The 25830-nt window shown below is 43.3% G+C and overlaps 1 protein-coding gene across 2 annotated transcripts in view; it reads right to left on the reverse strand.

The window, feature by feature from the left end:
* The window catches only part of ALPL (alkaline phosphatase, biomineralization associated), a 57762-nt gene that overhangs the window by 26002 nt on the left and 5930 nt on the right, over positions 1–25830 (reverse strand). The window contains exon 1 of one of the 2 annotated variants that reach the window (XM_056795633.1): positions 7166–7186. The exons of the other annotated variant lie outside the window; for it this stretch is intronic. The gene's annotated coding sequence lies outside the window, so the exon portion shown is untranslated. Of the gene's footprint in view, positions 1–7165; positions 7187–25830 lie in introns of those variants that run through there. 2 annotated transcript variants of the gene reach the window in all.

The following is a 25830-nucleotide window of genomic DNA, read 5'->3' on the forward strand; positions in this document are numbered from 1 at the left end:
CTCTCCCAGCTCTGACATTCTCTGTTCTAAGCTCCCTCCCAGCTCTGACATTCTCTGTTCTAAGGTCTCTCCCAGCTCTGACATTCTCTGTTCTAAGGTCTCTCCCAGCTCTGACATTCTCTGTTCTAAGGTCTCTCCCAGCTCTGACATTCTCTGTTCTAAGGTCTCTCCCAGCTCTGACATTCTCTGTTCTAAGGTCTCTCCCATCTCTGACATTCCCTGTTCTAAGGTCTCTCCCAGCTCTGACATTCTCTGTTCTAAGCTCTCTCCCAGCTCTGACATTCTCTGTTCTAAGCTCCCTCCCAGCTCTGACATTCTCTGTTCTAAGGTCTCCCCCAGCTCTGACATTCCCTGTTCTAAGGTCTCTCCCAGCTCTGACATTCTCTGTTCTAAGGTCTCTCCCAGCTCTGGCATTCTCTGTTCTAAGGTCTCTCCCAGCTCTGACCTTCTCTGTTCTAAGCTCTCTCCCAGCTCTGACATTCTCTGTTCTAAGCTCTCTCCCAGCTCTGACATTCTCTGTTCTAAGGTCTCTCCCAGCTCTGACATCCTGTGTCCTAAGGTCCCTTCCAGCTCTGGCATTCTGGGTTCCAAGGCCATTCCCAACGTTGACATCCTGTGTTCTAGGGTCCCTTCTAATCTGGTGTTCTATGTTCTATCCTCTTCACGCCCTGAAGTTTTATACCTTTCGTTCTGGATTAGAAGAATGCTAGAAAGTCCAGGCAGGCAGAACTGACCCATTTTGCCAAGATGCTCAAACTTATCATAGCTTCTCAGGCTCCCTAGCAAGCCCTCTCCTTAGGAGATACTGGTGAGTCTGGCAGAATGTCCCCCGGCCTCCATCCCACCCCATGGGAATACCCGGTGCCCAGATCCAAGTTCCCTTTGTCTCCTGAAGATTGGCTCCCTGATGCCCAATCACAGGGCTGGCTATGGGCATTGCAGAGCAGTCGATCCCCTCTGCCAATGTTCGGAAGGCCTTGAATCGGAGCTCAAGTGTGCCGGGTCTCCCCATCCCCTCTCCTCTTAGCCTAGGCCCCTTTTCTCCTCTTGCTCCAAGGGCTGGTTACTTATTACCTAGCACATTAGGAACTCCTCTGCTGGGCTCAAACCATGGGACCTCTTAGGGCTAAGGGAGCGCGGACACAGGGAAAGGGCCATCCAGAGGCCTGGAGAAGAAAGCATTGTCCTAACTCTCAGAACAGCAGTGGCCTTGCTCTTTGGGAAGAGAGGGGGAAGATTTAAAAATGATGGGGAAGAAGAAGAGATGGGAGAGACAGGAAAGAGAGAAGAGTGAAACCCAGGGATAGAGAAAAGGCAAGGAGCTGTCCTACCTGAGGGGCCTGGCCAGGCGGCAAATGAAGTAACAAAGAAGGCTTAGGATTAGCATTAGAAACAGGAGGCTGAGGCCTGTGGTGACGGTCAGCTCCATAGTCCTGGACAGGAGCGCCATGCTGGGATCTGGGCCTGGACGTCGGGGCTTCTCCAAACCTCTAAGAGACCACCCTCTGGAACGGGAGTGAGGCTCAGGAAGGGCTCCTGGACTGCCTGGGTGCAGATTCAGCACCTCCCCTCAGGACTTATCTCAGGAGATAATACTATTGGATTAGGCAGCTCAGGGGTCAGACAAAGACATCTCACAGGAGCTCAGGTTTCCAGGGGAAGCCGCTGGGCACAGGGAAAGAGAATGAGGAGAGTATTAGAGCAGGGATGTAGGAGAGCTGGGTCCTTGGTCCAGCTGTGTCACTAATTTTGGGACACCTGAATTTCCCTCTCTGGGCCTCAATAAGCTGTTGTCAAATGGGTTATAAGTTCTAGAATTGTATTTCATTAAGGCAGCTAACTCCTAGATGAGAAAAAGGAGAGCAGCACCTTCTCAGAGAGAAACCCAGGTCTTCCCAACTCCAAAGCCAACTTGATCCTACTTCAAGACAGGGGGCAACTGGAGTCAGGCCTCAGATACTTCCTAGCTCGGTGACCCTGGCCAAGTCACTGTACCCCCATAGCTTAGCCCTTACCACTTACCCAGTATTGATTCCAAGAGGAAAATAGGGGTTAAAAAAATTGCTTCAGTGAGTTCCAGTGTCTAAAGTCATTTGACAACCATTGGCTATAATTTTTAGATATTACATTAGGTATAATCTAAAGTCTCTCTTGGTTAGCCCAGTAAATACTAGGTTTGATGTAAATGTTTTTGAATAATCTGGGCTATTTTACTGCCGGTCCCTTAAATTATTATTTTGCCATGGATACATGATTCATATTCTTTCCCTACCCCGCCCCTTCCCTCATAGCTGAAGGTTCTGTGTGCCTGTTCTGCCCACCTGGCAAAACAAAGGGTCAAGGGGAAGCTTCAGAGAGAGTCTTCAGCATTTTTGTAGATGTCAGAGAAGGAAAGGGAGAGATTAAAGACTGAGAAAGGTGTGAGCGGTGAGCAGGGATGGGAGCTCAGCTCAGGGCACCAACAGGAGTGAACTTTAGCAGGGCTGCCATCTTCAAGATGCTATGGCAACTTATGAAGCAATAAAGGAACAGTTTGTTATGGTAAGGAATCACCTAGGATCATTGGAGGTCCCTTTCACATCCTACTGTCTAATTCATTTTCATATCAACACTGAGGAGAGTAGGACAAGGATCATATGCCTGTCAGAGCTGGGAAGAGACCTTAGAACAGGGAATGTCAGAGCTGGGAAAGAGCTTAGAACAGAGAATGTCAGAGCTGGGAGAGAGCTTAGAACAGGGAATGTCAGAGCTGAGAGAGAGCTTAGAACAGAGAATGTCAGAGCTGGGAGAGCTTAGAACAGAGAATGCCAGAGCTGGGAAAGAGCTTAGAACAGGGAATGTCAGAGCTGGGAGAGACCTTAGAACATGGAATGTCAGAGGTAGGAGAGACCTTAGAATAATGTGTCAGAGTTAGAAGGGACTTCAAAGATCTTCTGTTTCAATTACTTTGTCTTATAGATGAGGAAACAGATCTAAAGTAGTTAAATGACTGACCAAATCAGAGAAGCTAGTTAAGATAGCAGAACTGATGACTTCCTGACATGAGTTCAATTCTATATCTCTTTGAGGCCATGGGGCAGGTCCATGGCAAGCCACCTTGACCAAGTGACTGATTCATGAAGGTCATAGAGGACTGTGGCTGTCAGCACATTCCTCCAATGTCTCCCACAGAGCCTTCTGGACCAGACATTAGATTACCACTCATTATCCAATCTAACATTTATTAAACATCTTCCCACCCTAGAGCTTCAGAGACTGTTGGAAAAAAGAATTTCAGAAAATACAATGGGAGAGAGGAACCCTACAGCAGAGGGGTTTGGAAGTGACTCAAGAACATGGGATGTTAGAACACAGAATGACAAACCTGAACTTGACGGGATAGTGTCACATGTAAAACCCAGTGGAATTGACTATGGGAGTGGGGGTGGGAGGATGGGAGGGAAAGAACATGAATCATGGAGAAATAGTCTTAATTTAATAAAGGATAAGATATCAGAGCTGGAGGGGCTCTCAAAGTATAGAAGCTAGAACCTTAGTTCTAGTATAGAGCTTAGTCTAGGGTATAGTATAGAGCTAGAACCTTTGATACTACCTTGTGCCCAAGATACCTTGTGTTCTAAGCATGACCCCCACTTTCCTGCCCACTTGGAGGGTTGGACATTCACTCAGCTGCCTTTTGGGAGTCTAGAAGTCAATCTAGGAGATGTAGCCATTAAGCTGAACTTTCTTTCAATGTTCTCCTTGCTTGTGTTTTCCTTCTCTGATCCTGGGGCTTGAAATGTAACTTTTGCTCTCTGTTCCACGCTTTCCCTGTCCTCCTCTGACCTGGGGCATTTGGGGTCCAAAGTTACAGCAGACAGGGAACAAACAAGTTTTTCTTTTCCCCTGCCCCATGACCAGAGCTCATTGCCCTAAAAAGTACTCAGCGGATCTGCCTGTGTACCCTGGGCACCAGAGGCTCCCGGGGCCAGTAGTTGCAGGCCTGGAGGATCAAGCAGATGATATCAATTAAATAGCGATGTGGCCCTGGGCAAGTCAACTTACTTTCCTTAATCCTCAAAACAAAAAAACTCTTAGCTTCTTCCTTAGAATCAATACCGTGTGGTCAGGGCTAGGCAATAGGAGTTAAGTGACTTGTTCAGGGTCATCCAGTAGGCAAGTGTCTTGAGGCCAGATATGAACCCAGGACCTCCCGTCTCAGGACCTGGCTCTCAATCCACTAGCTGCCTTCATCATCCTCACTTTAAAAATCTACACTATGGGTATAAATATTAGTAACACCTCCCAAGGCTGTCTTTTGCAAACCTTTAAGTTCTAGATAAAAGAATGATTATTATCATTGTTTCTGATCAATTTTTCTGGCCAATGGTACTATGTAGGAATTGTAGTATTGTAGAGTACAGCCTACAAGAAGGAATTAAGATTTCTAAAGCTTACCAAGGAAGGCTTCCTAGAGGAGGAGGAACATGAGGAGATGCTGAGTTACCCAGTGCACTCCCAGCCCAGTGACTTCCAAACCTGAACATGTGTAGGTCCAGCCTTTACCTGCTCTGTATATAACCAAAGTCAGAGAGGAAAGGCACAAGCCAAAAAGAATATTGAAATGCTTTTTCAGCTGAGATCAGAATAATGGGTAATTAGATGTTGTGGCTCTTTAATTTCCTATCTAGAATGATTCATAGACACACAAAAGACGCAAGTGAATGTCCAATACTCCAAATGGGCAGGAAGGAACATGGAATATTAAGAACACAGAATGTTAGCTGGGAGAGACCTTGGAATACTGGATGTCAGGGGGTAGCTGGGTGGCTCAGTGAATTGAGTCAGGTCTAGGGATGGGTTCAAATCTGACCTCAGAACTATGTGACCCTGGGCAAGTCACTTCCACCCCATTGCCTTGCCCAGACTGCTCTTCTGCCTTAGAACCAATACCTAGTATTGATTCAGGTTGGAAGGGCACTTAGATGCCCCTTGGTCCCAATTCACCTAAACAGAACATCCCCAACAGGTGATTATCCAGCCACGGAAGCCTATTCCAGGGTAGAAATATTTTCCCAAATCTCCCTCCTTACGACTCACACTGATCTATTCTTGTTATGCCTTTGGGCAGAAACAGAACTGCACCCTTGTACTGAGGTCCAGAAAGCAGAAGTCCTGATCTTGGCCTTACCATTGACTTAAGAAGTCATTAACTAGCCATGCAATTTGGGGTAGGTCATTTAACCATTGTAAATGATGATAAGAACATTGCCGGATGTGCCAGAATCTTGTCATCCTACGCTGTGGGTCTGTGGATGTGGTACCCAAGGCGGGGATGATACAGTCACTTTCTCAGCCTCAAATTTTTTTTCATCTGTAAAATGGGAGTAATGACAATAGCATCTCCCTTACAAAATTATCAGGGGGATCAGGCGAGCCAGTGTAAACTTTGTTTCAGTCAAGTCCAGCTTGTTGGGATCTCATTCAGAGAGAATGAACAGTCACTGGTTGGTTGGGTAAAATGGGGCTGGAGCAAGGGAGGAAACAAAGATAAGGACGTAGGACTCCAAATGAGTCTGGAAAGGGAACATTCAGTCCTGGGCCATTCTGTTCTAAGACTACACAAGGGAGAAGGGAGCATACTATGCCAAGCTGTTGTTTTTTTTTTTAACCCTTAAGAATCTTTAGAATCAATACTAAAATGAACTTCTCTACTAGCAGCAATACAATGACCCAAGACAATTCTGAGGGACTTATGAGAAAGATGCTCTCCACATCCAGAGAAAGAACTAGGGGTAGTGGAAACACAGAAGAAAAACAACTGCTTGATCACAATGAATCTTATAACCATGGGAAAATATTCTAATTAATGGTTTTCCAAATTAGAAGAAAAAAAGAAAAAAGAATCAATACTAGGTATTGGTTCTAAGGCAGAAGAGCAGTAAAGGCTAGGCAATGGGGGTAAAGTGACTTGCCCAGGGTCACACAGCTAGGAAGTGTCTGAGACCAAATTTGGACCCAAGACCTTCTGTCTTTAGGTCTGACTCTTAATCCACTAAGCTATCCAATTGCCCCCAATATACTCAGAATAGAATTTTATGGTGGTTTATATTGTGAAGAAATAGGAGTAAGAGAAAAGAGATACCAGGCAGGTATTCAGAGTAAGGCTGGTACTCACCACGTGACAGTATGAAGGGTCTCAAGGGAAGCATTCTGAGGTCTCACCTGCCCAACTCCATCAGTCAATGAGGCTCTCTCACAGGAAGTGAGGTGAACTAAAGGCAGTTCTTTATGCCACTTCCTGTCTTAAGTGTACCAATGGGGGCTTAAACTTGGCTTTGGACTGCCCAGGTCGTCAGCCAATTGTTTCTGATTTGTTACTTGCTAACACAGGTGGTTCACAGACCTTCCTCCCCCTCCCCCCCACTTAAGTGGGGTGTAAAAGTTCCTGGAGGCTAAAATTCTAAAGACTCCGCAGGGTGGAGAAAATCTAAAATTCACATTTTTAAAATTTTTTCTAAACCTAAGGTCTGGTTTCTGTGATATATAAGAGAGAAATGTATGAGTCTGGCCCTAAATTAATTTTATTTAAATGATATTTATTAATTTTATTTAAATTTTATTTATTTAAAGGTAGTAGGGGGAAAAGTCGGAAAAATAGGAAATATTTTCTTCACTGCTCCATTTAGCTTACTATTTTGTTACCACCATTAGGGTGCCCTAGCCATGCTCACAGGGAAGTCCAACCAGGAATAAAACTGAAAGAAGAGGTTTGATATCTGTTCTTAACTCCAATAGTATGTATTGGTTCCAAGACTTGCCCAGCATCACACAGCTAGGAAGTGTCTGAGGTCACATCTGAACCCAAGACCTTCTGTCTTTAGGCCTGACTCTTAATCCACTAAGCCACCCAGTTGCCCCCCAATATTGTTAGGGGTAAAATTTATGGTTGGACTGAATATATTTTAGTTGGTCAGCAGGGATTTTAAATTCTAAATCCCAATGAAATATTCAGAATGGAATTTTATGGTAGTTTATATTGTAAAGATATTAAGGAAGAAAGGAAAAAGATACCAGGCAGGAATTCAGAGGGTGGGGGGTGGGGTGGGGGCAGAGGATTAAATCTAGCACAGCTAGCAGGTGCCTCCACAAAAGCCAAGGAATTCGGAGTAAGGCTAGCACTCACCACGTGACAGTCTGAGGGAAGCAGTCTGAGGTATCACCTGCCAGCTCCACCAGTCAAAGAAGGCCTCTCGCAGGAAGTGATGTGAAATATAAAGGCAGTTCTTTACCTCACTTCCTGTGTCTAAAGTGTACCAATGATGGCTTTGGACAGCCCAGGACGTCAGCCAGGTGTTTCTGATTTGTCACTTGCTAGCACAGGCGGTTCACAGACCCTCCTCCTTCATACTTAGGTTTTTTCTAAACCCTAACTTTCTGTCTTGGAATCAATACTATGTACTATGTACTGGTTCCAAGGCAGAACAGTGGTCAGGGCTAGGCAATGGGGATCAAGTGACTTGCACAGGGTCACACAGTCAGTATCTGAGGCCAGATTTGAACCCAGGACCTCTCTAGACCTGGTTCTCAATCCACTGAGCCACCCAGCTGTCCCCAGTATACATAGTTTTAAATGAGAGAATCAGTATGTGGTGGTAGATAGAGACCTGGCCTGAGTGTGAGGAAAATGGGTGTGTGGGTTCCACTTCTGCCCCAAATGACTGGGTGATCTCAAACTCCTAGACAAGCTAACTTGCAGAGGAAATTATTATAAAAGTAATATAATATTAATGAACTCTACATTAAAGAGAACTTTCCTTTTCTGAAGCCCCCTACTCTAATTAAACAGGTTCTTACCTAAAATAAAAGCACACATTTAAAGGCTTACAAAGGGTAGCTAGGTGGTACAGTGGATAGTGTCAGGCCCAAATCAGGAAGACTCATCTTCCTGAGTTCAAATCCAGACACAGACACTAGCTATGCAATACTGGACAAGTCACTTAACCCCATTCTTCATCTATAAAATGAGCTGGAGGGAAGGGAGGTTAAGAATAGGAGTCTTGTAACCAAGGAAAAATGTTCTAAATTGACTAAATAAAATGAAATAAATTAAAATGAGCTGGCCAAGGAAATGGCAAACCACTCCATCATCTCTGCCAAGAAAACTCTCAGCAGTGTCATGAAGAAATGGATATGGTTGAAGAACAAAAGGTTTACATGATCCTCCTAATTATTATAGCTATTGTTATTACTCCCAATTTTTACAGGTGAAGAAACTGAGGAGGGATCTGAATTGAGGTCTGCCATGTCCCGTGAGGTTGCTCCTGACTCAACTTCTTCTAGGAACCCTCCCAGATTCCTCCATCCAGCTCCTACTACAGACATCATCACACCTGGACCTGAAGAGCTGTCCCAAGTGATTTGATGCCCATTGGAACATCTCCATCTCCATCCAGATGAGGATGCTGGGAGGCAGAGAGGGGAAAGGAAGGGACCAGGACATGCCTGCCTGACTGGGATGATGGAACCTCAGAAGCCATCACCACCCCTCTTCTTCCTTCCTCCCCAGGACCTACACTTTGCTGTGATCACCCCTCTTCTTCCCCAGAAGAGAGATGTTTTCATTCCACACGCTCCTATGAAGAGTGAGCTCCAGACAATTGCCTCTGGGAAGTGCTGAGGTCTGTAGCAGCTGGACATTATCCTAGGGTGCCATATGGTGGGGGACTCTAGAGACTAGAACAGCCAGTGCTGAGCTGACCTAATGTTTTGGGGATGTGATGTTCCTTGAGATAAGACTCCATAACCCCACCCACAGTATCCTCGACCAGGAGCATCTGTCCTGGGGCTGGATAATTTACCCAAACCAAGTGCTGGAGCTATGAAGCCCCAGAACCAAAAATATGGGATGATGCTAACTGTGCACTTTACCTAGAAGGTGGGAGTTGGAAGGGACCTCAAGGATTGTCTCTTGACAATTGTGTTCTTGACTTGGTCTTTGAGATATTAAATGATAAGTAGATACTTAGATTGGTTCCTTTGTAACCTGAAAAAAATTGATGAGTTTCTTTTGTAATCCCATGTATCTTATTTTATGCTTTTAAAAACATGATTCTGGGGACAGGGAGGTGGCTCAATGGATGGAGATGGAAGGTCTTGGGTTCAAATAGGACCTCAGACATTTCCTAGTTGTGTGATTCTGGACAAGTCATTTAACCCCCATTGCCAAGCTCTTACTACTCTTCTGCCTTGGAACCAATACACAGTATTGATTCTAAGATGGAAGGGAAGATTGTTTTTTTTTCTTAATTAAAAAATAAAAATATGATTTTGAGAAGGGGTCCACATAGGCTTCACCAGACTGCTGAATGAGTCCAGAGTGAAGATTCCAGAGTGAAGTTTTATAGATAAGAAATCTGAAACCGACCTGGATTCAAGTTTTCCAGTTCTAATTATTTTTGCCATTTGGGTCATAAAAGTACCTTGCTCAAGATCCCTGGTCTGGCAAAGTCAGGACCAGTATCCAGGAGGTTTCCTCCTCCCCTGTTGACACTCCTCCATCCAGCTTCTACTACAGACATCACACCTGGACCTAAAGAGCTTCCCAAAGTGATTTGATGCCCATTGGAACATCTCCATCTCAGATGAGGACTCTGGGAGGCTAGGAGGGGAAAGGAAGAGCCCCAATAGGCATTTTGCTCACCAAAAGCTCTTCTGCCTTGGAACCAATACTTAATATCAATTTTAAGACACAAGGTAAGAGTAAAAGCAAATGGTCCAGAGAGTGTGGGAACCAAACCAGCAAATGAGGAGGCCATCCAAATCATAGGTTGACCATCATAAAAGGAATGGAAGAGACTGACTCTGTGTGTAGGTAATCTGCACTCTGATCCCTTAATGGGGGATCCCAAGGAATGAATGAATAGACAATAGAAGGAGCCTATGTCTCTTGAGGACACAGACGAAGGAGAGCCCTGGGAAGATAACTCTGAAACATGTTAGGACAGAAGAAACATCATCTGGGGATTTAAGCATTATCTAGATCATCCACATTTGGCTCCCTGGGAATTACTTCCATACCGAGGTGGCTTATCCAGGATGCTTGGTGGGTAGGCTGTCCCACAGCAGAAGAACAATGCACTCATTCAAATGATGGGGAGGGAAGGGCTGAGTGAAATAAGTGGTTTCCTTTCCTTTGACCCAAGTATTTTGGGTTCTTCTTGACATGGAGTCAAGAATACCTGCTTTCAGGAGTAGCTAGGTAGCACAGAGGACAGAGAATCCTCTGTGGAGGTGGGAGGACCTGGGTTCAAATCCAAACCTGGGCAAGTCACTTAACTTCATTTACCTAATCTTGCCCCTCTTCTGTCTTAGAATTGATACTAGCTGTGTTGACCCAGGGCACGTCACTTAGCCTCAGTTTCCTCATCTGTAAAACAGGAATAAAGCACCTAATAATAATAACAATAACAATAACTATAATAATAGCACCTAACTCCTAAGTTTGTTGAGAGGATCAAATGAGATAATATTGGCAAAGTGCTTACTTATCAAACCTTAAATTGCTCAGGAAAGGTTAGCAACTGGATCTGCCTGGATCACACACATGACTATAAAGGACCTCTTCCAAATCAGAAATCCTTAGACCTTCGTGCAGATGTCCAAAGTATTTGGTCTTTCCAACAGCACCTTAAGTCTTGAGAAATATCAGCAGATTTTGGAGAAGAGATCTCCTTCACAAGCCTCTCCAATCAGTCCTCCTACACTTTTCTGCTAGTTGTTCCTGCTAATTCATCCAGGTCTTTGTCTGCCCTGGGTTCCCCCTCTTCCCCTCTGCCTTTGACTTCCTTTAAGACTAAGTCTAAATCCCACCTTCTGCAGGAGACCTTCCCCTCCTTCCCCTCTCCTCCAATCTCCCAGGTTGCCAAGCACCAAGGCTAGTTTCTTCCCTCAGTGATTGCCTCTCTTTAGAAAGGTCTTTTACCAACATCACACCAGTCTTTGAATGCCCAGAGGACTAGCACTGCCCCTCAGAATATAATAAAGCATAGAAATGAAATTCTCAACCAGAAAATTCTCAACCCTCCCAGCAGATATATAGACTCATTTTTTTAAAACCCCCTCAACTTCTGTCTTTTCTAATACTGAGCATCAATTCTAAGACAGAAGAGCAGGAAGGGTAGGCAACGGGGGCTAAGTGACTTGCCCAGAGTTACACCACTAGGCTATATGGGAGGCCATATTTGAATGGACATCTTCCCAGACTCCAAGCCTAGCGCTCTATCCACTGTGCTACCTAGACTCCCCAGGTACACGGACTTTTTTAAAAAACGCCTCCTTTGTCTTAGAATCAATTTGGTCCTCTTCAAAGATGATTATTCTCCAGTCTTTGCACTCTCCTTGCAACTTTATGTTGCCCCTTCCTTTTTTCACTTGGGTCCCCCAAAACTCCTGGTTTTAAAAACTACTGGTTTTTACTTCTTAGACAAAATGGTTCATGGTTTATTGGACTTGAAAGAAGACCAAACTCAGCAACTGGGGGACCCTGGACAAAGAAATCAGTCCCTTCACCACTCATGTAAGTGGGGAGACATTTGCAAGATGGAAGGAGACGATGAAGTACTATTTTGAAGTCTATAGCGATGGAGCCACTACTCTTCTAATAATACCTCCAATACAAACAACTCCTGAACTGTTAGACAAGATAAGAAAATAGGGGTCAAGGTAGGTGGTTGGGGGGGGATGAGCAGCTAGGTAGCCGGGCCCAGAAATGGGAGGTCCTGGGTTCAAATATAGACTCAAATACTTCCTGGCTGTGTGACCCTGGATAAGTTACTTCACCCCCATTGCCTAGCCCTTACCACTCTTCTGCCTTGGAACCAATATACAGTATTGATTCTAAGATGGAATGTAAGGGAAAGAAAGGAAGGAAGAAAGGAAGGAAGGAAGGCTTGGAGATAGATGAAAGGTCCTGGGTTCAAATATGGTCTCAGACAGTTATCAGCCAGGTGATGATGGGCAAGTCACTTCATCCCCATTGTCCAGGCTCAGACTCAGAACCAGTTTATAATATTGATTCTAAGATGGAAGGTACAGGTTATTAAAAAAAGAATAAAGAAAATAGTTGAAGGAAGTAGGTGTATATATATATATATATAGGTATATATATATGTATATATGTATGTATATATAGGTAGGCATATGAGTAGCTCAGTGGACAGTGTTGAGTCTAAAGTCAGGAAGACTGAACTCAGATGCTTACAAACTTACAACCCAGGTAAGTCACTTCATCTCTGCCTTAATTTCCTCATCTGTAAAGTGGAGATATATTTCCATATGATTATCTCCACATAATATACATATCCATATGAGATGATAATAATAACCATCTAACTCCCAGAGTTATTTGAAGGATCAAATGAGATAAATTATTAATATTAAATATTGCTTGTCTTTCTTGATCAGTTTCTGAGGGCTAAAGGTGGCTGTCCCCCAATTTGGGTTTACGGTAAAAAAAAAAACTTCCTGAGTGGAATGCTCTGCCCCCGGGAGATGTTGAGCTTTCTATTACTGGTGGTTTTCCTCAAGAGATTCTCTTGGTGGGGATTCCTGGTTTGGTCTTGATGGATTCTCTTTCTTAAATGCCTTAAAAAGCCAAAAACATTTTCTTTTGAGCTACTACATACATCTCTTGGTTAGTGAAGGAAAATCTGTGAAACCTCGCGATATCTACTTACTTCCTGTAAGCTCCAGGTAAGGTGGAGAGGAAGTTCATAAAGATGGCGGTCTCAATAAATCACCAACAAGTCTTTTCATCAAAACAAGGTCCAAACTTAAGCCCTATTTCAGAATAGGAGGGAAACAGTCCCTTGTGTTGATTGGTTAAAACCCACTTGAATTAGGACAATTGGTTCTGTAAATGGCGCATTCCGATTAGCTAGCTTGAGATAAGATTGTAACTCAAGTTATCACCAGCCAATGGTGAACGAGGGGAGGGACTATCTGAGTCAGGGACCAGGATAAAAGGAGGCTGCCTGCTCCCGTCCTTTGTACTTCCTTACCAGCTGGAATACTCTTGGGTGGGTGAAATAGATGAGCCTGACTCAATGACTGAGATTCTTTTGAGTAGGTGGTCATTTCTCTCATAAGGGAAGAGAACATAATCAGAGGCAGAGGGGCCCTTAGAAGTCTAACCATTTCTTTTTTCAGAGACTTAACAACCATTGATTAATATGCTAATTGCCTAGGGAAAATTGAAGAAGAGTCTTTTAGGGGAAGAAGAATCCTGAAATCATGAAAAAAGAAGTCTATACTGAGAGCCCAAAGAGGAAATAATGGTCACATGGCTTGCCTTTAAAAAAACAAACAACCCTTTTGTCTTAATGATTCTAACCATCTGTTCTCAGGTAAGAGCAGTAAGGGCCAGGCAACTGGAGTAAAATGATTTTCCCACAGTCACACAGTTGGGAAGTGTCTGCATTCACATTTGAACCCAGGACATCCTATCTCCAGCTCTCTATCCCCTGGTGCTTTTGTAAGGTTTTCTGCTAAAAAGAGGATCTTATCTTTTTCTGGAAAAATCATGTTAATACAATAGATAGCATTTTCACCCAATTTCAAAGCCAAAATGTGTTCAATTCTAATTCAGCATGATTTGACTCCATTAGGGTGGGGAGTGTGCCCAAATCCATCCATCACTGATTGGTCCAAATCAATAGGAAAGTCCTCAAAGTCCCCTCTCTGAAGAGTCCCATCTGTTGATTCCCAAGAGGTAAATCAGACATAGGGATATTCTCACTGGATCTGGGAATACAGCTCGGCACCCTTCAGGAGCTCTTGACCACAGGCAGCCATCCAAAACATCCTCCATGCAGCCAGCTGGTCAGAGTACAACCCCATAGGTCATACATTACCCAAACTCTGGATGGCTGGAGTCCAGCTTGACTCAGCAGAACATAAGGCTAGTATCTCTATTTTGTGCCATTCTCCTTCACTTCTAAACTGGATGGCTCTCACTCTCTGACCTTTAAGGGAACAAGACCCCTTTCTAAGCCCCTCTGCGGACCTTAGACACAAATTTGAGGAGTTTGGGGATGATCTGGTCCAACAACAGATGAGGAAACTTTAGAACTGTAGCCCCAAGCCGAGATCTCTAGACCTGGGATTCTTTCAACTAAAAATGTTATCCGAGTTGAGTGAAAGGTTTTTAAATTTTATTTTATTCCAAGAATAAATTTATCAAATTGCACTAAGTGTGTTCAGGGAGGGCATCTACATGGCACAGTGAACAGGGGTTTGAAGCTGGGCAAATCACTTAATCCTGATTGACTAGCCCTAGTCATTCTTCTCTTAGAATTGCCATTAAAACAGAAGGTAATGGTTTGAAAATATTTACAAATACACAAAAAAAGGTACAGCTAGGTGGCTCAGTGGGTAGAGATTCTATGATGAAATGTAAGGGTTAAAAGAATAAAAGGAATGTGCTCAGGGCTTGCTGCAGTGTGTAGGCTTGTTCTGGTAGGTTTAGCCCTTTTCATTCTTAGAAATTCCTGCCCAGGTAGTCACCTCAGCTGCTCACCATTTCTAAGCCTAGCTCCACCCAGGTTGCACTCCTTGGGCATTCAACTTGTCAGCAGGCTTCAGCTCTGCCAGCACCTCCTCCTCACCCAGTTAAGTGATTTGTCCAGAGTCACACAGAAAGAGTCTGAGGCCAGATTTGAACCCTAAAACATTTTGGTGAGTGTCTGACATTCAATGTTTTAGCCTTAAAGGTTTTAAAATATGTGATTATGAAAAGCAACATTGTGTAATGTCAAAGACACAGGTCTTAGAGTCAGATTTTTGAGTCCTGGTTGATACAGCCTGATGCTACCATGAACAGTTTCTCTCTGGGCTATAGTTTTCCTCATCTCTAAAATCAGAGTTTTAGCTACTAGACTACAGAGCTAAATCTGGACTCAGGAAGGCTTGAGTTCAAATCTGACCATAGACACTTACTAGCTATGAGACTGATTCTTTCTTTGCCTTAATTTACTGGAGGAGATGACAAAGTGCTCCAGTACTTTTGCCAAGAAAACTCTATGGACACCCCAGGGTGGAGAATACCAGAAAATTGCCCACTCTGTGGACATGTGTGTCAACAGACCTCCCACTCAATGTACCTCAATGCACACCTTTTTGTGGTTAAAATCCAAAATGGGTAGATTTCCATACTGTGTTAAGTACCGTGTTTACACTTTTGGGATTCATATCTAAAAATAAGATAGAGGATTTAACTTAACTTAAATCTTCACAATCAAGGAAGAGCTAAGTACCTTCATTGTTACCATCAGGGGAGAGCCAAATCCAATCTTCACAGAAGCATCAAGTGTAGGTCCCACTTTCAGAGTTTGACAGGGAGAAAGAGAGCTTGAAGGAATATTAGGGTGAAAGGAAGGTTGTGGGTTGTTTTAAAAAGAATGATGGTACTGATACTGAGAGATCCATTCTTACAAGAGGAAATCAAGAGGGTGCTTGAGAAGAGAGGTGAAGATTTGGAATGGCCACTATGTGAGAAGCATGATAGTGAGAGCAGACTTTACCAAACATTACCAGGCAGCAGTGAGTGCCCAGAAGGTAAATGGAAGAGTTAGACTGGAAGGAAAGGATGGAGGTGGGATTTGAGGGTAGGGTCCAGTGGATAATCTGGGCTTTCAGTTCTTTCTCTCTTCCTCCACACACTCCCTTCTTTCTAAGCACAGGAAGTACTACTTCCTTTTTGTTTTGTCCTTGTGTAATGTACAATTAGCTCTGGCCTCCTATGCTGTACAATCCTTTCTAAAGCTGACATTCCATCTCCTGAGGTCATTTTCAGCCTAAAAAATTCTAGGATTCTATGCTCCAAGAATTACCAAAAGGGCAGTTCAGGAACAAACAATCATTGACTAAGAATTAACATATGCTTAAACCAAATCACAGATGAATCTGGAATGGGGAGGAAAGAGCTTTCAAGCCTCTCCAAGTAACCAAACTAATCTCCTTCAAGCTCTTCTCAACTTTCTTGTGGCCTTTCTGTCCTAGAACTGGCCCCTCCTACAGTTTTTACCCTTCAGGTATTCTCTGGGTTCCCTCTACCCATGACTTCATTTTGCAGGTTTTTTGAACCCATTTCCTCATTTTGAACCCATCTCATCATTTCTTTTAGCACAATAGTACTCCATCATCCTGTACTATAACTTATTCAGTCATTCCCCATTGATGGACATTCCAATTCTTTGCCTCTACAAAAATGCTAGAAATATTTTGAGTATTTTTTTCCTTTCATCTTTGGGATACAGGTGTAGTAACAGTATTGCTAGGTCAAAAGACATGATATGCATAGTTTTATAGACCTTTGAGCATTAGTACCAAATTGAACTAATCTGAACCAGTTTGCAACTCTACCATCAGTATGTTAGTGTCCCAATTTTTTCTACCTCCCTTCTCCAGAGCTGGCTTTCTCTCCTGAGACACCTAGCTACCCCTAAATTCCATTTTCATCATGTTAGCTAATCTGCTGGGACCGTAGAGTTGTTTTAATTTGCATTTCTCTAATCAATAGTGATTTAGAGCATTTTTTATATGAATATAGATAGCTTTGATTTCTGGAAACTGCCTATTCACATCCTTATCAATTGGAGAATGACCTTTTATATTCTAAGATCACTTTCATCCCCGACATATACTTTACATATAGTTTAGATTTTAAGATCACTTCAATTCTAATTCTATAACTCTATATTCTCTTCAAAATGGAACCAAGAGCTATCTCTCTTTATCTAACTCTCCATCAAAGCCATAAGGCAGGGTCAGGGAAACCTGTTAACACAAGTTAACATAAGAAGCTAGAGGATGGTGTCTAGATGTACTATGTCCTAGGCCTGGACAATAGCCTCCTCTGAAATTCTAGACCCTTCCCCTCCACACTCTACCACCTGCATTTCTTTGTCTCCGTCTCTTAAACCCATATCTTCTATCTTAGAGTTGATAGGGTTAGGCAGTTGAGGTTAAGTGATTTACCCAAGAGTCACACAGCTAAGAAGTATCAAATCAAATTTGAACCCAGTTTGTACCCCAAAAAAAGATAATAAGGAAAAAGACTTGTATAAGAATATTCTTTGTGGTGGCAAAATGAGGGGATTCCCTTCAACTGAGGAATGACTGAACAAATTGTGGTATCTGTTGGTGATGGAATACTATTGTGCTGAAAAGAATAATGAACTGGAGGAATTCCATGTGAACTGGAATTGATGCAGAGTGAGAGGAGCAGAACCAGGAGAACATTGTACACAGAGACTGATACACTGTGGCACAATTGAATGTAATGAACTTCTCTACTAGCAGCAATGCAATGATCCAGGACAATTCTGAGGGATTTATGAGAAAGAACACTATCTGCATCCAGAGGAAGAACTGTGGGAGTAGAAATGCATTATAAATATATATGATCACCACATAGTTTGACAGTTTTGTAGAAGGGGGATTAGAAGGGAAATATTGGAATCAATGAGACTAATTAGTAGACTATAAGCCATATTAATTCAACTCCTATCTGACTTTCTCCATGTCAGATCTCCACTTGCTTCTTGATTCCTTACTAGTTCTGAAGAATTCTCCAAGAAGCCCTCAAAACCTGATCAGAAAAGAAAGCCCTTTCCTTAAAGTGAAGCAGGACCCTTCTACTCACTCATCCTTTTCTGCCTGTCATTCTTCCAACACTCTCTCCAAGCCTAAGCACTGGGATCTAGTTGTTTGGGTTCTTCCATGTCCTCTCCTTTCCCCTATCTCCACCCCTGAGCCCAAGAGTTAATGTGTTATTGCTTGGGTTCTTCCATGTCCTCTCCTTTCCCCTATCTCCACCCCTGAGCCCAAGAGTTAATGTGTTATTACTTGGGTTCTTCCATGTTCTCTCCTTCCTCTACCCTCATCCCACCACCCCCAAGACCAAGAACTAAAGTGAGATCCATTTACTTGGGTTCTTCCATGTCCTCTCCTTTCCCCTATCTCCACCCCTGAGCCCAAGAGTTAATGTGTTATTACTTGGGTTCTTCCATGTCCTCTCCTTCCTCTACCCTCATCCCACTACCCCCAAGACCAAGAACTAAAGTGGGATCCAGCAGCCTGGGAGTGAAGAACAAGACACTGCTTGGAATGGCTCCTGGGCCCACGTATTGACACCACCCCAGCTTGAACCTTCCCAGGCTGGATGAGGGCCAGGCTAGGAGATATTTGATTGCTTGAAAGGTGTGACCACAAAGGAGGAAGGGAAGCAGCTTCCTCAGATAGAGGGAAGCAGTTGCTAGAAGCTCAGGGATTCAGTTCAGAAAGAGGAAGCTGCTGCGCCAGCCAAGGTTTGGGGCCAAGTTTATTTCGAAAGCAGGCTGATGTTGTGGTGTTTTCTCTCTGCCCTGGGAACCAGAGATAAAGCCTGAGTAAGAGTAAGGGCAATTATTCAGCTGATTCAGGGAACTTTGTTGCCGTTGAGGTTTTTCTGGGCTCCAATTATCTAAATGGATGGTTTATGAAGAGCATAACACTCCCTTCCCCCTCCCTGCTCAGACCTCCAAACAGAGAACCTCACAGCATCTACTGCTACTGATGAAGGGAGATTAGGTTGGTGGATTAGGCAGTTTAATCCTTGAGAATCACTCTCCAATCAATCTCTCTAAAGGTGGCTCAGTGGATTGAGAGCCAGGTCTAGAGACAGAAGGTCCTGGGTTCAAATCTGCTCTAGTTGTATGACACCTTGGACAAGTCACTTAACTCCCATTGCCTGGCCCTTTTGCTCTTCTCCCTTGGAACCTGCACATAGTATTGATTCTAGGAAGGAAGGTAAGGACCATGTCATGTAGGCTCCACTCTAACATCAGCCACTCATCCCCATTTGTACCCCTACCCTTTTCCTTGCCCTTGCCATCCCATAGCTTTACCTGGCCCTAGAACAATACAGTAAAAAGAGTTTAAATGAATTCTTAGAGGATACTATCCTGCCTCTGGTGATTTGTCTTTCCTTCTAATAGCTCTGAGAGACAAAGACCACAGAAGTCATCTAATCCAAAGTCATCTTACAAAGGAGGGAACAGGAATTTTGTTTGATCTTTTTTTTTTTAAACCTTACCTTCTGCCTTAGAATCAGTACTAAGTATCAGTTCCAAGGCAGAATTCTTAAAACAATTTTTTAAATTGGTAATTGCCAGTGTGATCCTCTTTAGACAGGTTGGCTGTTCCCTATCACCACTGGATTTGGGATTAATTTAAAAGTCATATTGTTGCAACCTCTAGACTAAAAATTCTTTCCTTGCCTCCTCCAAAAGAATATGAATAAGTTTTTGTCTCTTAGGGTCTATGTAAAGATTCCTTGGCAGGAGAACTGTGGAAGGGCAAAATAGCTTATAGACCAGTCAGTAAAAGAGCTGGGATTTGAAACCTTTTTCTAGACCTAGAAAGGATCATGGAGTTAGTTCATCCCCAATGATCCCCACTGGATCATAGGATCCTAGAACATTGTGCACCGAGATGGATACACTGTGGCACAATCAAATGTAATGGACCTCTCTACTAGCAGCAATGCAGTGATCCAGGACAATTCTGAGGGACTTATGAGAAAGATGCTATCCACATCCGGAGGAAGAACTGTGGGAGCAGAAACCCAGAAGAAAAACAACTGCTTGATCACATGGGTTAATGGGGATATGATGGGGGATGATCACCCTAGTGTAAATATCAATAATATGGAAATAGGTCTGGATCAATGACACAATAAAACCCAGAGGAATTGCTTGTTGGCTATGGGAGACAGGTGGGGGGGGTAGGTAAAGAATATGAATCATGGAACCATGGAAAAATATTAAAAATTGAATAAAATTTTCCAAAAAAAAAGTGGCTGTGTCCTATCCATTATACTAAGTTGCCTCTCCACCAAGGTCTTCTGAGACTCAAAATTTAGAAAGATCCTGTTTCCCACTGTCCAAGCAACACATCATTATTATAGCCATCTTACAGATGAGGAAAAGTCATTATTCTACCCATTTTACAGATGAGGAAAAGTCATTATTCTATCCATTTTACAGATGAGGAAAAGTCATTATTCTATCCATTTTACAGATGAGGGAAAAAAGGATGCCACCAAGATCATGGTGGCAGAGCCCCCACCCAAGGGACTTGTAGGTCTAGAGGACATACCCCTGACCTTTGGGGGTAGAAAGCTAAGAGTACAAGCATCTTCATATCATCTTTGCCAACCAGCCTACCATGGAGTCTTTGGGTCATCTTTGACCCTCTAACATTGGGCAATGAGGGACACAGTGAAAAGGGAACTAAATCCATCCCCCAAAGATCTGAGTTCCAGTCCCATCTCTGCTATTTACTAGTGTGAACTGTGCACCTCAGTTGGCTGGGAGGGGGTTGGACCAGAAGACCCTCAGAGCCCTCTCAGACCAAGGTCCCAGGGCCCCACTATGCTTGGCTTGAAGGTTGCCCAGGTTCAGCCATGTTGATAGACTGGATTCTTCTTTTTCATAGAAAACACCCCTCAGTGTTATCACTGAGGAGACAAGGAAGAACTTACTGATGGAGTCTGGGAACTCTAGCTGAAGTTCCCCCAGCATTGTCTGGACCTTGTTGTGCTTCCTTGTTCCAAAAGATAATATTCATGAACCACAAGCACAGTGAATGACGGCAGGGCTGGAGTCCAGCCTGCCACCTGTTTTTGTACCACTCATTTTTTTGCCATCCCTGGTACAGAGGGATAAAACAGAGTGATCTCAATTCGAATCCTGCTTCACACCTAGGTAGACTGTCTCAGTCTTCATCAACAAAATGAGGATGATAAAAGCACTTGTTTTACATGGGTTATTGTAAAGATCATAATGTCCTGGGTTCAAATCTGACCTCAGACACTTTCAAGCCAGGTGACCCTGGGGAAGTCACTTCACCCCCATTGCCTAGCCCTTCTCTTCTGCCTTGGGACCAATATATAGCATTGATTCTAAGACAAAAGATGAGGGTTTAAAAAAAAAAGAGCAGCAAGGGACATGAATTGGAGTTGAGTGACTTGCCCAGGGTCACACAGCTAGGAAGTATCTGAACCCAGGACCTCCTAATTCCAGGCCTGATGTTCTCTATTCACTATGCTACCTAGCTCCTTCTATGCAACCTTTAACATACAATATAAATGTGAATGGGGCAGATAGGTAGCATGGTGGGTAGAGCACTTGGAATCAAGAAGACGCATCTTCCTGAATTTAAAGCTGGCCTCGGACACTTCCTAGTTGTGTGACCCTGGGCAAGTCACTGTACCCTGCTTGCCTCAGTTTCCTCATCTGTAAAATGAGCTGGAGAAGGAAATGGCAAAACAATACAGTGTCCTCGCCAAGAAAATCCCCAATAGGGTCATGAAGAGTTGGCTGAAAATAACTGAACAGCAAGTCAAATGATTAAAATTATTTAAATGATCTAATGCAACAAATATGTACTCAAGTATTACTACTCAGCAGTGCTCCAGTTGCTGGGCTACATATATGGGATGTTTCTTTTTGCTAATGATGATTCTCCAAGTATGGCCATTTTTGTCATCTTTTCTAGAACAATTCCAATGTTTTGGAGTAATCAGGTGGCTCAGTGACAGGAAGAGACAGGAAGTCCTGGGTTCAAATCTAGATTCAGAGACTTCCTAGATGTGTGACCTTGGGCAAGTCACGTAACCCCCATTGCCTAGCCCTTACCACTCCTGCCTTAATCCTTACTACTCTTCTGCCTCTGAACTGATACTTGGTATTAATCCTAGTAAAGGTAAAGGTTTTGTTTTTTTAAGAGCAATTCCATGTCTTTCAGAATGGTCAGACCAATTCCCATAGCTCCAACACCACAAGAATTTGTTCATTTTTACTCACAGGCACAGGTGGAAGGGCTACAAAAACAAAATGTTAGAGTCCCCACCCTCAGGGAACTTACTGGGAGGAAGACTTACTTAGCACAATGCCTGGCACAGAGCTGCTGTTGTTTTCATTGTTGTTCCTCTGTCTGACTCTTTGTGACCCCACCTGGGCTTTTCTTGGCAAAGATCTGGGGGTGGCTGCCATTTCCTTATCCAGTTCATTTTTACAGATGAGGAAACTGAGGCAAACAAGGTTAAGCGACAGGATCATAGCTCTAAGTGTCTGAGGCCAGATTTGAACTTGGGAAGAGGAGTCCTCCTGACTCCAGTCCCAGCACTCCACTGGGCCACCTAAGCTGGCACCTAGTAGAGGCACTTAATAAGTATTTATCATTGGCTGAAATGTTTATTGAAACAAACCAAGAAGGAAGTCTATAGACTTGAGGGCAGAAAGAGACTGAGATGCTATCTGTAGATCACAAAGAAACTGAAGTTCTCAGCCTGTGAGTGCTTTGTCCTGGATCACTCAGGGTGTAAATGGGAGCCAGGACTTGAATTCATTTCTTAATCCTCTCAGCTTGACCATGTCCTGAGCACACTGAGTCTCAGTGGCTACCATGGACAGGACCCTGCAGAGAGCAGGAAGATTCAAAGATATCGAGGATAACAGACCCTCAAAAGAGGGACAGAAAACAAAGATGCAAATGTTTTTAAAAATAATAAAGTGGGGGCAGCTTTGTGGCTCAGTGGAGAGAGAGCCAGGCCTAGAGATGGGAGGTCCTGGGTTCAAATCTGACCTTTGCCTAGCCCTTACCACTCTTCTGCCTTAATCAAGACAAAGTTAGAGTTAAAAATAATAATAATAATAACAAGATTACACTGTTAAAAATCTAAGGAGGGGGCAGCTGAGTGGCTTAGTGGATGGAGACTCAGACTCAAAGATGGGAGGTCCTGGGTTCAAATCTGGACTCAGACCTAGCCCTTACTACTCTTATCCTTTGGAACCAATATACAGTATTGATTCTAAGATGAAGGACGGAAGGAAGGAAGAAAGAAGGAAAAGTAAAAAGAAAAAGAAAGAAATCTAAGAACTAGGAGATCTCTCTCTCTGGCTTCCAAATGTTTAACAGGTAATACAAGCTTTGAGTATACTTTATTTTATTTGTTGCTTAAGTATATAAACCATGTCCTTTTGTTCCTTAGGGGAAACAATAAATTCCAAGTTTAATATTCTGTGTAACCTTGAGCAAGAGACTTCCCTGTAGGCCTTTCCTGATTCTCCCAATTGTTCTTGTCTTCCTTCCCCAGTTCACCTATGCACATGTTGTTTCTCCAGCACCTGGCACATAGGATGAATAAATGTTTCCTTTTTAAAAAAATCCTTACTTTCTGTCCTAATAACTCTAAGGCAGAAGAGCAGCCAGGGTTAGGCAAAGGGGGTTAAATGACTTGCCCAGGGTCACCCAGTTAAAGAATGTGGAAGATCAGATTTGAATTCAGGTCCTCCTGACTCCAGGCCTGGAGCTCTATCCAGCTGCCCCACATGGGACCTGAATACAGAAGTATGGGCTAAAAGAAGGCCTTGTTGCATTGACCCCAGGAGATATCCTGGCAGCTGCCTCATTCTTGACTTCCAAAGCAAAGGCAGTCTGCCTAACAATCCCATGTTGCCCTCACCAAGTACATTCTGGAAGCGCTCCCGGGCCACTTCTGGCATCTTTAAGTGGCACATTCCAACAGGCAATTAGCCTGGGAGGGAAGGAGGCGGAGACTTGACTGCTGAATCCTAGACCAGGTGTGCTGTCTATTCATCTAGTCAATAGTTTATGCACTGAATAGGCTCCAAAGCTGGGGAGGGCTCATCCAGTTTCAAATTTAATCCAGTGGAGGAAAGGTACACAGAACCTATGATACAGGGAAATTGATCTGAGAGCTCCCCTAATAAGGGCAAATACCCAACATGCACCATTATTTATGATTCAAGGGAGAGTGGGATCAGTACAGAAGGGAAGTCGAGGCAAAGCACCAAGAGGAACATGAGGAGAGAGGGAGAGATTGCTTTTTTTTTTAGCCCTTTCCTTGTGTTTTATAATGGATACTGCATCAGTTCTAAGGCAGAAGAGCAGTAAGGACCAGGCAGTTGGAGTTAAGTGTCTTGCTCTGGGTCACAAAGCTAGGAACCCAGGACCTCCCATCTCCAGTCCTGAGCCACCTAGCTACCCCAGAGGGATTACTTTTAGCTAAAGGGTAAGTAAAGTACTTTACAAAAGTAAAGAGTGTGGGGGAGAGAGGGGCAGGACAGAGCAAAGGAAGTGGATTCAAGCCCCATCTCTCCTATCTGAGTCTTCAGGTGTGGGAAGCTCCCTTGAGTCTTTGGTAACTGTTCCATCTGCTGGAAAATAGGGATAAAAGAGAGCCATTGTGGAGAAAAATACTTTGGGATTCTCAAAATGTTGTCAGCACATATTTGGTCTGTTTATAGTTATATGCTGTCTCCACCACTAGACTGTAAGTTCCTTTAGAGTAGAGATTGTTTTACTTTTTGTCCACCAGAGGATCTGGGACATAGGAGGGAAAAGAAATGCTTGTTGGATTGATACCACTGAAAGTTATTTGTATCCTGAGTAAACATCATTTGAATTGAAGAACTGCCTAGGGAACCCTTCACCTCCTCTGGAAGCATGGTACACAGAGGATCACTACTACTTACCTTCAGCAGACTCTGAGATTTTCTCCATTAGGAAGCATCCTGGAGAGAGCCAGGAGGACTAAAAATGTTTTAGTCCTCAACACTATACATGTGACCTCTGCACCTTTTGCTTGAAGACAAGATCACCCCGTCTTCAAGTATTTGCAGGATTGTTAGGAGGAAGAGAGAATGGATGGGTTCTGTTGGGTCAAGGCAGAACTAGAAGAAATAGTCACTGAACAAAGTTGCAGAGAGGCCAAAATGGGCTTGAGAATGTAGTGAATTGCACTGAAGTTGTTCAAAAGGAGACTAGATTATCTGTCATAGGACTGGGTTAAGATGAACCAGATGGATGGCCTCTGAGGTTTCCATAAACCAGAAAGCCCTACAGAAATGTAGAGCTTTGAGTTTCCGTTCTGGAAAACCATTTGATGAAAAATACACTCCCAAAGTTGTTCAACTGTATCTGCCCTTATTTTTATTTTTTAATTTCTAAGACTAGAAATGGCATTCCTGGGTCAGGGCACTTATTTATAGGTGATATGATCAAAGATGCTAAAAAGCTAAAATACTATATCCCAGAAAGTGTTTATGAAGGTGCCTACCCTCCTTATGCAGGAGGGAGTGGGTTTCTCTACTCTGGAAGTCTAGCTCTGAGGCTGAACAAAACATCCAAGCAGGTCCTTCTCTATTCCATTGATATACTGCCACGTGCCTTCAAAAACTTGACTTCACTCCAGAGAAACAGAAATTTCTGGATCTCCCCCCAAAAAGATCAAGGAGAAAGAAAAGGCTCAAAAATCTTTTTGCATAGCAGCAAAGAACCAATAACCACATGAATGTGCACCAGTCAGGGAGTGGCTGGAGCAATCATAGTATGTGATTAAAAGGGAACACTATATTGTGTTGTAAGAAATGATCAGAGGGATGTTTTTAAAGAAACTTGAGAAGACTTGCACGAACTGATGCAGTGAAAAGAACTGTGAAAACAACTTATACACTAAAATCATTAAAACATTGAAAATAAATGATTTTGAAAGACTTAAAGAACATTGATCAATGCAATGATCTCAGAAGAAATGAAGCATGCTCTCTACCTCCTGGCAGAAAGGGCATAGATTCAAGATAAAGAATGTAATATACAATTTTGGATGGAGCCAATCAATGTCTATTTGTTATGAGGGTTTCTTTTTTCTTTTCCACTGAGGGAGAAAAAGAAATCTTTGATGATTTAAAAAGAAATATGAGCTTTTCTCATGGGTTGCACAAT

This window comes from Monodelphis domestica, chromosome 4 (genome assembly GCF_027887165.1).
Source record: "Monodelphis domestica isolate mMonDom1 chromosome 4, mMonDom1.pri, whole genome shotgun sequence".
In the NCBI taxonomy this organism is placed as follows: Eukaryota; Metazoa; Chordata; class Mammalia; order Didelphimorphia; family Didelphidae; genus Monodelphis; species Monodelphis domestica.